The 14,318-nt window shown below is 35.6% G+C and overlaps 1 protein-coding gene across 1 annotated transcript in view; it reads left to right on the forward strand.

Annotated features, from left to right (window-relative positions):
- Nucleotides 1-14,318, forward strand: part of Cdh12 (cadherin 12) — a 293,116-nt gene that overhangs the window by 1,111 nt on the left and 277,687 nt on the right. The gene's annotated exons all lie outside the window — the stretch shown is intronic.

Here is a 14,318-nt window from a genome sequence, read left to right on the forward strand (position 1 = left end):
GCTAAAACGTATCATGTGTTTTGGACTATTGACAAGGAGATAGGTCACATGGCAACAATCACATGGTAAGAAGGGGCTTTAGTGAACAGTTAGGAAGCCTGAGCACTATAGAGCATATATACTGGCAAAAAGAAACTGAAAAAGGTTAAAAACAAAACAAAACAAAACAACAACAACAACAAAAAAAAAACCCTTCCCATTCTGAGAACAGTGGGCAAACAGCCAACCCTCAGGCACCCTCAGATCGGTTTTTGGGGACTGAGCTGGTGACAGCATGGTGTATGAGGAACACCTCTTCCTTCTTACAAGTCTTCCTTGTTTCCTGTAGAGTAGTCCATAGCCCAAGTGACTGACCACTGAACTGAAATATTAAGTCTTCACGCAGGCCAGAGAGCTGTTCCCTTGATGGCCATGTTTTCCTCTGTGAACCTTGACTGCCTCTCTCACACCCCTGCTTTTGAAGAAATAACTCGAAAAAAATTTAAAAGTTTGGAGAATCTATACAAGACTTTTTTTGTTAACCATCAAAGTCTAGCAATTACATAAATATTTCTGCTTATTTTTTGTTATAGTTTTAACCACCTCAGAATATACAAAAAGTATGTTATTCTAAGGGAAAAATTTGACTGTGTGAATTCTTAATTTTAGAAATACTGTTAATTTGATTTTATATTTTAATTAAAATATAATTATGTATTTCTCCCTCAACTCTCTATGTTGTCCCTCACTCCATCTTAAATTTGTTGTCTCTTTGAGTATTATCACTCCACACACATATATAAATGCATAAAGGTATTACTACAATCTGTTGATAGAAAGACATGCACATAGTTTAAAGCAAAACTGCAAACAGAAGTTACAAAAACAGCAGTAAAATAATTTGAAACTAAGTGTAAAAGTCATGAAAATTGGTTGTTATTACTCTAAGCAATCCAAAAAATGGTAAGCTGAATAGAACATGAAAGATATTGGAATAAGGCAGAGAGACACTGAAGACTAAGGAGTGCAATTCAGAATAAGTTACAGTCAGTGTTTACATTAGCACTAGCCACAGGAAGACTATCATATACTTTTGAAGTAGTAACTTTCAGAGACTTCTTCTATGATTCCTCAATGCTATCATATAATCCTAACAATTTATACAAATATTTTAGGCTAAGATAATTTCATGTGGTGTTCTTACATTTGTTTTATTTATTTATTTATTTTACAGAATTAGAAATTCAAAGTAATGAAAGAAGAATATGGCTTCCTTCTTTTTTTAAAGATTGTATAATAAATAATCATTTATTATAAATTCAGCATGAGTAAAGTGGATGCAAAATTACTCATATCCTAATATTTTTTTACATAATCTGAAGTGACATACACCATTGGTTTTATTGTATGAATTATTTTTAGGATTTTCTTTTTATTCTTTCATCTTCATTTATTTGTTTATTTGTTCATTTTACATCCCAATGTCAATGCCACTCCCTCATCTCCTCCCAGTCCCACCCTCCCACCCACTCACCCATCTTCCTTTCCCTCAAAATCCTTCACCCTGGGTACCAATCCACCCTGGCACATTAAGTTACATAAAAACTAAGTGTCTCCTCTTTCACTGAGGCAAGAAAAGGCAGCACAGATAGGGATATGGGACCCAGAGGGAGGCAATATAGCCCAAGCCAGATACATCCCCTACTCCAACTGTTAGGGGACCAATCAGCCCATCGGCTTCATACGTGTAACTGTATGGCATTCAAACATCAATTATTTTTAGCTCTGCTTATTCTTTTTAACATTGCCTGAATTTTTTTTTATCAAAAGACTGAAGAGACCATCATATTCTTTTATTTTTCTTTGACTGAGTCAGATGAGTATCTTTTAGTAACCAGGCTGGAGATGATAAAGTAAAAATCTGTAGGAAAATTTATGATTATTTGTCCCTGTAAAGTATCACCTCCCATGAATACAAATAAAAGAATGAAGGGATTTGGTTTTATAAACTATTCCTTGATAACTTAGAATCTCCCTTTTGGAATTTTATGACAGCATGGAATTCAATTATTTGACTGAAGGATAAATTATTTATAATTTGGATTCAAAATGAGTATGCCTAATATTCAATTTATTGCATCTTAATCTCACTGTTTTCTATAGTTATGTGATTTCACATTGGTAATACACATGATTGGCAAGAACACATGTTTCTCATACCAAGATGCATTTCTAATGAAATGAAACACCAGTTGACAAGATTTATTTTCCACAAGAAAACTAATTAAAGTTTAATTAACTCTATGTTGATGCCTCTGGGTTTGGGAATAGAATTATGACAACACTGAGACTAATTCAGGACATTGTATGCATATGTGTAAACAGACACAAATATATTTACATTCCTTTTCTTCCTAAGGTAGGCTTTTCAACTGCTTATAGAAAGGTTTATTAGTATAAAAAATACAGACATCAGGACTAAAGAAAATGGAAAACACCAAGCACAGAAGTAGGTAGAATACTGTCAATGAGTTTCAGATTTGTTATTCTGTTTCTCTTTAGAAAAACATAAAAGAAAAACATGATTATTAGATCTCTTCTGTTGAAAATTGTCTGTGTAGAGAGTTATTAGGTTTTATATATCTATACCCACATATGGCCTAATGAAATCTAGTCACGTGAAAGCTGGCATGGCTTAGATGCCATTGTCATTGACAATCTTTGATTTTATTTTCTTTTATTTTATTTAAACCTTAGATTTTAATTCCAAATTTAGCACCTCTTAAAGAAGAATCATATTATGGCATAGTTTATGATTAATATTAGATTCACTCTATGCAAATAGGTAGAGGAATATCCAAGGAAAATGTCAGTCCTTCTCTCAAAAATTAAGGTTTTAGTTTAGTAAAGCAACTAGTTTAGGTATCAGATTAGTTTTGTAATATAATATAAATATCAGTTTTAACTACTGAATACATTTTTCAGTTTTATCCAATAAAGCACAAGCAAAAAGAAAGAGAAATAATAAGAACAAAAAAATATAAACATATGAATATTGACAAGTAATTACTTGGATATGTACAAGTAGAAGTAACTAGATGCCTATAAAACAGTTTTGACATAGTCTTGGCCTATGTATCTAGAAAACACTACCCATTTAATCTTACATAAATCATTGACTTGTCATTTTAACAATAGAGATGACTACAGCTAACAGTATTTATAAGTTTATATTTTCCTAAAGAAATTTATAAAATTCAATCATATGTAGACTCTACTTTCAGATGCATCACATTTTCCCAACATATTTTTGATGCAGAATGTATTATAACTTGAGACAGTATTAACCCTCATGGGAATAAATGGAAATATGAAGGTCCCTGGGTTGTAATTATAACAGGTAAAATTTATTAAATACTTCCTTTGGGCACATTTTTAATTGCTTTGCACAGATAAACGTGCATAACCTTCAAAATAGAATTATGAAGGATTTTATTAGTACCTGTGTGTTAAACATAAGAAAACCAAGGTTTTATAAATCAGGCAATATGAACATCCAATAAATTCTAAAACTTGTGGTGTAGGTGAAATAATTCATTTTCATTATGCTAATTTTTTCTCAAATTGTAAAATGTTAGTATTTTTTGTATTAGTACAACAGACAGATTCTTGAAGATACTGTAAAGGATATGATTATATACAGTACATTAAGAAATTCAAGAAAGACTTCACAGGTGTGAAAGAACCTAAAATGAATATTGAAAAATTATTTCTATTTTAAAAAAGGTAGAATGCAATGAGTTTTTATAAGCCTTGAGCCTTCAAAGACCACATTGATTGTAAGTAGCCATATTTTCATATACTCAGAATGTGAACCCAATTTTTTTTCTATTTTTCTTTTTTTATTAATTTATTCTTGTTATATCTCAATGCTTCTCCCATCCCTTGTATTCTCCCATTCTTCCCTCCCTCCCATTTTCCCCTTACTCCCCTCCCCTATGATTGTGACTGAGTAGGACTTCCTCTCCCTGTATATGCTCATAGGGTATCAAGTCTCTTCTTGGTAGCCTGCTATCCTTCCTCTGAGTGTCACCAGGTCTCCCCATTCAGGAGACATGGTAAAGTATGAGGCACCAGAGTACGTGTGAAAGTCAGACCCCACTCTCCACTCAACTGTGGAGAATGTCCTGTCCATTGACTAGATCTGGGTAGGGGTTTGAAGTTTACGGCCTGTATTGTCCTTGGCTGGTGAACCCAATTTTTTAATGGATAAAAATCACAAAAATACCATAAATGGATAGAATATCATTTATACTGACAACTTAACAAAGTCATACATATATACTTAATATGATACAGCTAGCTTATATATAAGAACAAATAAAAGCCTTTTAACCCAGAAGAGTGTAAGGTAATGAGAACGTAGAGAAAAGTGAATCCTCCTTGGCGAGATTTCATACTGGTAAAGCCACTGTGTTTATCAGTGAGAAGCATTCTCCAAAATCTAAAAGTAGAATTAGCATATTACCATCTATAATAATTCTAGATGTATGCCCCCAGAGAACGAATATCCTACTGCAGAAATAGTTGTTCACCTATTTTGATTGTTGCTTTATTCATAATAGCTATGAAACAAAAAAAAATCTTCAACTGATGGATAGTGAAAATGTGGTTTGTATTCACAATTAAAGTATATTGTGATACATCAAAAATAAAATTTATACATAGATAGACCTGGAAAATATGCAGAGTGAGAAAACGATGCACAGACAGGAACATCAGGGCCTGTTCTTTCCTACTTGTTTCCTCAGGTCTAAAGATTTAGAGGAGAGTATATGTGACCTGGAGTAACCACATAACATGGGCAAGTAAAGAAGAACATGTATTCATGGGGGACAAAAGGATCTCTAGACAAGGGGCCTAACAGGCTACTTGTACCAGGAATGGGGGCAGGGCAAAAACAACAAGATATAGGACATTAAAGCCAAAGAGAAGATAATACAAAGAAATGGGAAGAGCTAAATTACTTTAAGGATTTTTGAATACAAAATAGGGAATCATTAACCCATGGTTATTACAAATAATTATACTTTGTATATAATTTATGTGTATACACATATAAACATTTTAATAGAATTATGAAACTTGTGTTTAATAGTCTATCGAAGAGCAAAAAAAAAAAAAAATCAGTGAAAAAGAAAGAAAGCCTCCCTTTGGGTTGTTTATCCTAGAAGTCTAAGAGAATTCCTCCAAAATGCAGGCTATTGCCACTCCTTACATCGTCTCTCAGGGCTTCACTATAGTACTATATTGTTTGATAACACCACACACCTCAGACAAAGGACTTGAAGGAACTATACCTGACCCAAAAAATTCCTCCCTGAAAATTAGTTATCATAGTTTCAGAAGATGTTATGAAAGTTGCCAAGGAAGGACAGCATTCAATAATTCAGTCAAGATATAAAGCCTGTAGACCACAGAATGGCCAGAACCACACAATATCTCCAATGGTGCAATCAAGGGACTTTTACCTTGGGAGTAACAAAACAATGTCCTATTGGTCTTGAATTCTTTTCAATAGGAGAGAATTAATGTCTGGCATTTTAAACCTAGCCAACTAACTACTTAGTACTTGGAAGTTTATGGACTTTAAAGAATAATCTACTACTGCCATTTGCCTAATTTCTAACTGTATAATGTTGTCCACATTTTAATCTTGTATCTATATTCTTAAACGCAGCCTTTACCTGTCTTCAAAAAAGTTTTTTTGTTTTTTGTTTTTTGTTTTTTTTTACAGCAGGTGGATACTATGACAGAAATTTATAACAGATAGGGAAGTGGACCAGGAAGCCCACCTCTAGCTGAGAAACTATTTGCAATAGATGATCCCTGGGAAGAGCGAGTCAATTTTCTGTAGGGATATAGCCTCTAAAAGGATTATACTTCAGTGGATTATCCCAAACCCAAGTACATGTAAGAAGCACTAAATAAACTCACTGAGTTTGAGAGAGAGAAAGAAAAATGGTGGGATATAAGAATTGGAAAATAAGAGATAGTAACAGAATTGATCAAAATACATTAAACATACGTGTGACATTCCCAGAAAAAAATTTTCATGTCTCAATTCACACACCTTGCTATTTGTCAGGTAAATGTCTAAAACATGGCTTCTTTCAACATTAGGGTACATATTCATAGAGAAAATAGGGCTTTGCATTAAAATCTTCATGGTTGATGTAGCTGCAGACTATCCATAGGGACCAACTAGAGCCCAAATCAGTTCTTTTAAGCTACTGAGTATTCAAGCACCATTGTATCTGCTCTATGAATATACCCTCACTTCTGAATGGCTTAAGTAAAAAAAAAATTGGCTTGCTTGAAAGTCTTCTTTTTTGCCCTTTACTTGTATTTTGTATTATCTAACATTGTCCGCTAAGTACTGACAAAAATGGCTCAAGACAGGAAATATTAGCTCATGGTTTCTGGCGTTTCTGCTCATTTTGCTGGCAAAACATGGTAGACCTCTCTGTTCACAGTACAGAGTACTGTTAAAGCTCATGATGTCAGGGATTTTCAGCAGGTTGTCAGTATATTATGTTTAATCATAAAAAAGAGAACACAGATGATTGGTAATTATTCTCCAAGTTTCACCCCTACAGGCTCCACCATACAAAGCTCCATAGGCTACCCACACTGTACCAAGTATAGAATAGGATGTCAAAATATGGCTATGCAGAAGTCATTTAAAATTCCAGCATAATTAAAACACACACACACACACACACACACACACACACACAAAACAAACAGAAACCTAACACATAAACAAGCAATCAGACACTTGATAGTTTTCCCAGTAATTAGGGAAAACAACAGTGAAAGATGGAATGTGTTCCTTTCAACAACCAAGAAGGCTAAATATGTTCCATGCCATTGTTTTGGGGTGAGAAGAACATATACATTGGTATAATTTTAATCTAAAATATGTCATTATGCTCCCATGCCAGCAGAAATTTCAATGAAGTGGAAGTCTTTTAACTTTTTTCCACATTTATATCACATTCTCCTAATAAGTAAATTATAAAAGGTCTAGAATACATGCTATCATGTATCCTATATATCCAATCAGTAAGACATTATCCAGCTATGATGTCTGATAAAGGAAAATATGATCAAAATTCCTATGAACTTAATTATCATAAAGAACTTGAGGTTTAATATACTCGGAAGACATGATAGTAGGTTTGCTCTGTTGGCCTTGCAAGCTGCTAATTTAGTTAGTTTTCCCAAAGCACTAAAACATGCGTTTTCTATATAAATAGCTTATGCCAGGTACCAGGGGATATGCTAATTGTTCTAGCAATGAAATCACATCTGGTGTAGTTGCTACAATTGGAGTCACCACCTTGTTAAGTTTATGATAATCCATTGTCATTATCCAAAATCCATCTGTCTTCTCCACAGGCCAAACAGAAAAGTTGAATGGAAACCTGAGAATCACTAGCCCCATGTCTTTTCAGTCTTTGTGGACATTAATCATTGCAAGCACTGCAGAAATTCACTGTTATTTTGGGTGTAGTGTTTTCTGGGGTGAAGCTATACTTTGGTTTGCACTTGATCTTTCTCACATTAGTGGAATTTGTTCTATGATTCATGGAATCCATTTGGAGATTCTACCAGCCACTGAGGCTGTCTGTTTCAATTATAATTTTGGGGGCTGTGAAAATGACAAGATTAGGAAGAGGTGGGGAGAATAGGCACAACAATACAAAGTTCCTGAGTTAAACTCCATACATTACCTAAGCTCCATGAGCTTCTTAGAGAAGGAAGTAGCAACTTGGCCCTTTTATAACTAGTGACCCTTCACAACCCTTGTCTGTCACCAACATGGCTGAGTATTATTATTTTCTTCATATATAGTTACAGTACTAAAGGACTACAAATCCCTTTGGTGACAGTTGAGAAAGACTAATGGTGTAAATATATAAAAATATAATGTTGTACTTCCTCAAAATTGTCTCATCTATCACTTCATTCGAGAGGTTTTGGGGCTACATAGGCACAAAGTGCATGAATTTTATGAGGTTGATGATTCTCCATTTTAAGTCTTGTGTTTGACATATAACTTTCATATCTATACAAGTAAAGTCAGAATTTAGTGGTATTCTTTTATTTGTATACGTGAATTTTAATATTAATATTATAGGCTGGGTTCTTCTATCTTGTTTCTGGGAGGAGGACCACCTAAACAATGACTAAGGTCTGATGGCCATAATATTTCTATTGTTCTCATTAGAAACCTTTATTGTGACAATTCAAGCCTTGTTTTGACTTTGAGAATATTTCCATATTCCTCTGTCATTCAAAGATCCAATTAGTTATATCATATTCAAATTTCCTAAGCCAACAGCTATTTAAAATTATACTCTATAGAAAAGTGGTCACTTGGGTGGTGAACTTCACCTTCCAAGTATGTTTTCAAAAAGAATGGTGAGCAGTGTTTACACTGTCCCAACATAGATGGGTGAATAGGAACTACAGAAATTTTCCTGTAAAATACAATTTCTTTAAACCTTTCAATACCATTTTCTGCAATGGGACAAAGGCAGGTCAGCATTTTTGTATTTATTTTAATTGGGAAACATTTTGTTCTGTGTTTAATTCAACCAAAGGAACAACAACAACAAATCCCACAAAAATCTTTCTGCAGTTACCACCTGCACTGATACATACTGTTTCTCTGTCCCTGTGCTAGGAGATTTGATTCTTCAAATCACTATTCTATACTTGTAGTATCTTAACATTCACATATTCTCCAGGTTTTATCTATATGAATTAGAAAAAATAAATTGGTTCCTTCGGTGTCTAGTGTGCCTTCTTGTGAATGGCACTTGCTCCTCACCTTTGGGGTCCCACAGGTCTTAACTCTCCTAATAGAACAAGAAGCAAAATAGCAGTGAGATGGGAACCCAGCAGGCCTGCAAGTAAAGTACTTCAGGAGTGGGCATCATGATTTCTTTAGGCAATGCAGGTTAATTTCTTCACTTGGCACAAAGAGGTTAGATCTACTGGGAAAGACGCCTCATCAGACTTTAGGAACTAAGTGTTCCCAGCTTCATGGGGACTCTCCACTCATCACCAGTGTAACACTCCCACTGCTCCCCAGGAATAGCTCTGGTTTACAGGAAGATACTACCATCTTGGAAACTCAAAATGCATTTTGGTTTAAACACAAGGATGAAGGTAGAGTGGTGATGGTGGTGGTTTGTTGTTCTTGTTTGTTTCTTCTTGTTTTTGCTTTTCAGCAATCTCAGTTCTACAGATACAAGAAATAATGAGGGCCTTTTTCAGAGGAAAGAGAATTGCCAATCATAGATACCTCAGGCTGGAAAATGATTACTAACTGCACCTTTACACTTTTTTTTTCCTTTGTCATATGACTTTTTTAGCAACCAGTTTTACTGTAATTATTTGTTTGATAAATGTGCTTAAACGTATTATTTAGATGGCTTTCTAGGCCCTTCCCTTTTAAAACTGATTAGGAGTCCTGACAATGCTGACACAGTTAAAACATATGCTTAACCATAACAATAGCAGAAAACTAAGTCCAGAAACTCAGACAATTTTTAATAGTATATCCTCAATTCTATTTTTGTAAAGCCTTACTTATACCAACACCTAGGGTGTTGGCATACTTCCCATTATGAGAATGAACATTGTGTGTGTGTGTGTGTGTGTGTGTGTATGCACACATGTGTAAGACAGAGAAAAAGACAGACACAGAGACACAAGCACACACAAAAACACACACATAGAGAGAAAGACACAGAGATAAAGAGACTGAGAGAGACATAGACAGAGAGAAAGAGACAGAGAACCAAAGCAAAATTTGTATGGTAAGACAGGATAAAAGCCCAGATAAAGCATTGTAAAGCAAACAATCTCCTAGCATCAAATAGTCTTTCTTATTCTTACTTGGGAAGAATCAACTTGTTTAATTAGAATTTCCAGCAGATTAGATATGACCCAACCACATGAAGAGGCATATTATGCTTAACTAAATATATATACACATTGTCTTAATTTCGTTAATGTATAAAAATCACAGACACATGTAAAACACCATCAGAGAACAAAGAAAATCTTCTGAGCCATATAATTGATAAGAATATCATAAGAAAGACAAGCAAAATGACAATATGGTTGGTTAATCTGCTCAAAAAAAATAAAGTGTAGCTTTACCAGTCAAATTTAAGGAAAGTTATACTGGGAAATCAGGTCTCAATTTTGGGATTCTTAGTTTTATTTGTAAAGTATTTTATGAACATGGTGAAATGAAGCTCCAGCAGAATGTTATTAGTTTTGAAGGCACCTCCAGCTACACATAGAGGTCCACACCTTTACTGTCATTGCTTGGGCGGAGAGGCGGCCTTGTGTCTCTGGGTTTGAGGCCTGTGAGATCTACAAGGTGAGCTCAAGATAAACAGTGAGAAGCTTCCTCAGAATAAATAAGAGAGCAACAATCTAAAAAGTAGTAAGCAGAAAGTAACAAATAACAAAAAGAAACCCCCCAGGGCTAGCAGCTGTATTGAAGAGTAAGAAGCATCAGAGAGAGACAAAAAGCTCCCTTAGATCCAAGTCAGGACAGAGGTGAGCCAAATGGTGGACAAGCAGCCAAAGGGTGGGCAGAGGAGCCTTAGGGAAAGAATACAGAAGTCAAAATGTTAGGGAAAGCAAGCTTTTGAAAGAAATAGGAAAACAAATTAGAAATATTACAGTTTTCTGAACAAGTAGTTCAGGAAAGTAGGCAGACTTATGAAGCCACAATATGTCTCTGCAAACTATTGTATTAGATAGCAAGAACTCTAAGAAGAAAGGTACATTATTTTATTACATGTTAATCAGTCTTCCTATCTCTTTAACGGGGCTTAAGATGAGCCTACCTTCTTAGACTGTTATCATGCCTTTGTAGGGTGGTCCCTTGACTGGGTCATTGACCTGTCCAAAGGAATTCTAGGTTTTGGCCCAGGCCAGATATTCTTATTCTACTGAGTGAAGGAAATAGTTTTCCCTTTTCCAGCCTTTAATGCAACTCTGAAAAAGGTGACCTTTGAAGAGATTTTAATTTGGAAAATTCAGCTTCAACATAAGGTTTTTCTTCTTCATCAGAAACCAAAGGTAACAGCAAACAAGTTAAGCTAGGCAGCAGAAGTGGGTCACTGTTAGAAGGCGGGTAAAGGTTGCATGTGCACTGACACCCCACTGCTGAGGATGCCGATTCAGCCTTTTTTCTCTGGTCCCTGCTTAGCTATGATGTGAGCAGTTTCTAACCCTCATTGTGTTGCCATAGGATACGAGATTCCTATTCTAATAGACAACGTCCTTCTGAAAATATAAGCTCTAAATAAACTCCTTTTCTCTTCTGTAACCATGATGAATAATGTAAGTAATACAGCCACTCATGGGAACATTAGTGTCCATGGCACCACTGTGTTTACTCACAGGATTTGCCATGTCAGTACCTTTCTTGTTTCAACCAATAATGTAATGCCCAAGTCACGGAACCCGCAAAGAGCACCAGGAATCAGTCGCGTGCAAATCACAAAAGGTCTCGTTTATTAATCAACTTCAGAGCCTGGACAATCAACCTCCTTGTGAGGAGAGAAGATGACAGCCCCTGGGTTCTAGGGGAACAGGGTTTTTAAAGGAAAAAACTGTAGGTGGGGGCGGGGCCATTTCTAAGCTTTGCTGTTACATGATAGGTTAGAGGGATACAGGAAAGTTGCCCTTTAAGCTGATTGGCTGGGGGACCAGACTGCAGGGGAGATTTGTCATTTGTTCTGTTCACTGTGACTGTAGCTCTCATTGGTTGGCCCCGGGTGCAAGCTCTTAGGAATGGTTGCTAGCTGTACCTTTGTTGGTTTGATCTCTACAATAATTTGTCTTTTTCGATTTTTCTTTAAAATGAACAGTTAATAATGGAATAACTTTTTGGCACTGAATTGAGCACAATAATGAAGATTAAATAAAGTATTATATTATGATTATTTATATTCCAATTATCAGGACTCCTGCATTCTTACTTTCTTGATTCTTCGGCCATATAGTTTTTGAGGAGCCCACAGTGTGCCTGATATTGTTCAACTGACTCCTACTAAATGAGCTCTTATTAAGAGAGAGTCTTGTTCATCAAAGATTCAAGGTTTATAACATCTACTCAATCTTAAGAGAAGTAGGTCTCAAGCTCCATCTAGAGTGCTAAACCACTGGCATTCAGATGTAATAGTCTGATAGAAATGGAAAATTCACATTTAAATTTAAAATGCACAGAAAAGGAAACTTTGGCATTGTTTATTTCCAACCTCAGGCTTCCACTTGACCTCTACCTCACTTGCCTATCTAAGAAGCTTTGCAACCTCTTAAAGTGGTCTAATTTAAAAGAAAATCCTTTCAATCTGTGCTGATGCCAGAAAGGCTTACGCTGCTGCTCATCACAACATCTTTAGCTACCTACTGTTTCTGCAGCATTATCTCAGATAGAATCATTTTGTTTTCTGTTGTTCAGGCTTTTTTTTTTTTTTTTTTTAATTTATTCTTGTTACATCTCAATGTTTATCCCATCCCTTGTATCCTCCCATTCCCCCCCCCCCTTTTCCCATTATTCCCCTCCCCTATGACTGTTCCTGAGGGGGATTATGTCCCCCTATATATTCTCATAGGGTATCAAGTCTCTTCTTGGCTACTTGCTGTCCTTCCTCTGAGTGCCACCAGGTCTCCCCCTCCAGGGGACATGGTCAAATGTGAGGCACCATAGTATGTGAGAAAGTCGTATCACACTCTCCACTCAACTGTGGAGAATATTCTGACCATTGGCTAGATCTGGGAAGGGGTTTAAAGTTTACCTCCTGTATTGTCCTTGGCTGGTGCCTTAGTTTGAGCGGGACCCCTGGGCCCAAATCTGCCTATCATATTGTTCTACTTGTAGATTTCTAGGACCCTCTGTATTCTTTTATTTTGCAATTCTCCCATGCGTCTCTCATTTAGAGTCCCAATAGGATTGCCTTCCCCTCTGTCCCAGTTTCCTGGTAAGTGAAGGCTTTCGTGGGACATGCCCCTTGGGCTAGTATGCAGATATAAGTGAGTATATACCATTTGATTCTTTCTGCTTCTGGGTTAACTCACTCATTATGATCATTTCTAGCTCAATCCATTTATCCACTAATTTCGGAAATTCCTTGTTTTTAATAGCTGAGTAGTATTCCATAGTGTATATGTACCACAGTTTCTTTATCCACTCTTCTACTGAGGGACACTTAGGCTGTTTCCATGTTCTGGCTATTATGAATAAGGCTGCTATGAACATGGTTGAGCAAAGTTTCTTGTTGTGTGCTGGAGCATCTTCTGGGTATATTCCAAGGAGTGGAATAGCTGGGTCTTGAGGAAGCCCTATTCCCATTTTTCTGAGATAGCACCAGATAGATTTCCAAAGTGGCTGTACTAGTTTGCATTCCCACCAGCAATGAAGGAATGTTCCTCTCTCCCCACATCCTCGCCAGCATGTGGTGTCGCTTGAGTTTTTGATCTTAGCCATTCTGATGGTTGTAAGAGGGAATCTCAGAGTTGTTTTGATTTGCATTTCCCTGATGACTAAGGAGGTTGAGCATTTCTTTAAGTGTTTCTCAGCCATTTGATACTCCTCTGTTGAGAATTCTCTGTTTAGTTCCAAGCCCCATTTCTCAGGCTTTTTAAATAAGTCAAATATTTAGGTAAACACCGTGACACTTAAACATATGGTTAAAACTTATAGTCTAACTAGGTTGAGACTATCATTTAAATAAGCATATCTATGCATAAGGGAGAAAATACATTTAAGCAGAAATTTGCTTGTGATATAAATAAAATAATAACAGTATGCTAAATTTCAATTCAAATATTTGATATCCATTTTATGCCAATTCATCTCTTTAACAATTTGGTTTGCTTTTGCTTTGAGTTTTCTGTTATTAAAACACATACTAGTCACTAAACCTAGCATTTCAAAGATAGCTTGTAAAACATTAAATTCTATAATTGTTATTTTTCTTCTTTCAATTTCTACTTTGTTCCTCTCATCTCCTACTATTTTATCATTTCATAAACAGAATAAAAGAAAATATGTTTCATCTTTTTTCATTCTTGCCATCACTACATATACATGTTACTGTTGAATGTCTGGCTGCAGTTATTTACAACACAAAGTAAACATTGATTTTATTTCAAAGTCATATAGTAATTGGCTACACAAAAACAATTAAAGTTGTATGATTCAATTTATATAACTAATAACATGGTGTAATATC

Source organism: Acomys russatus, chromosome 9 (assembly GCF_903995435.1).
Source record: "Acomys russatus chromosome 9, mAcoRus1.1, whole genome shotgun sequence".
Lineage (NCBI taxonomy): Eukaryota > Metazoa > Chordata > Mammalia > Rodentia > Muridae > Acomys > Acomys russatus.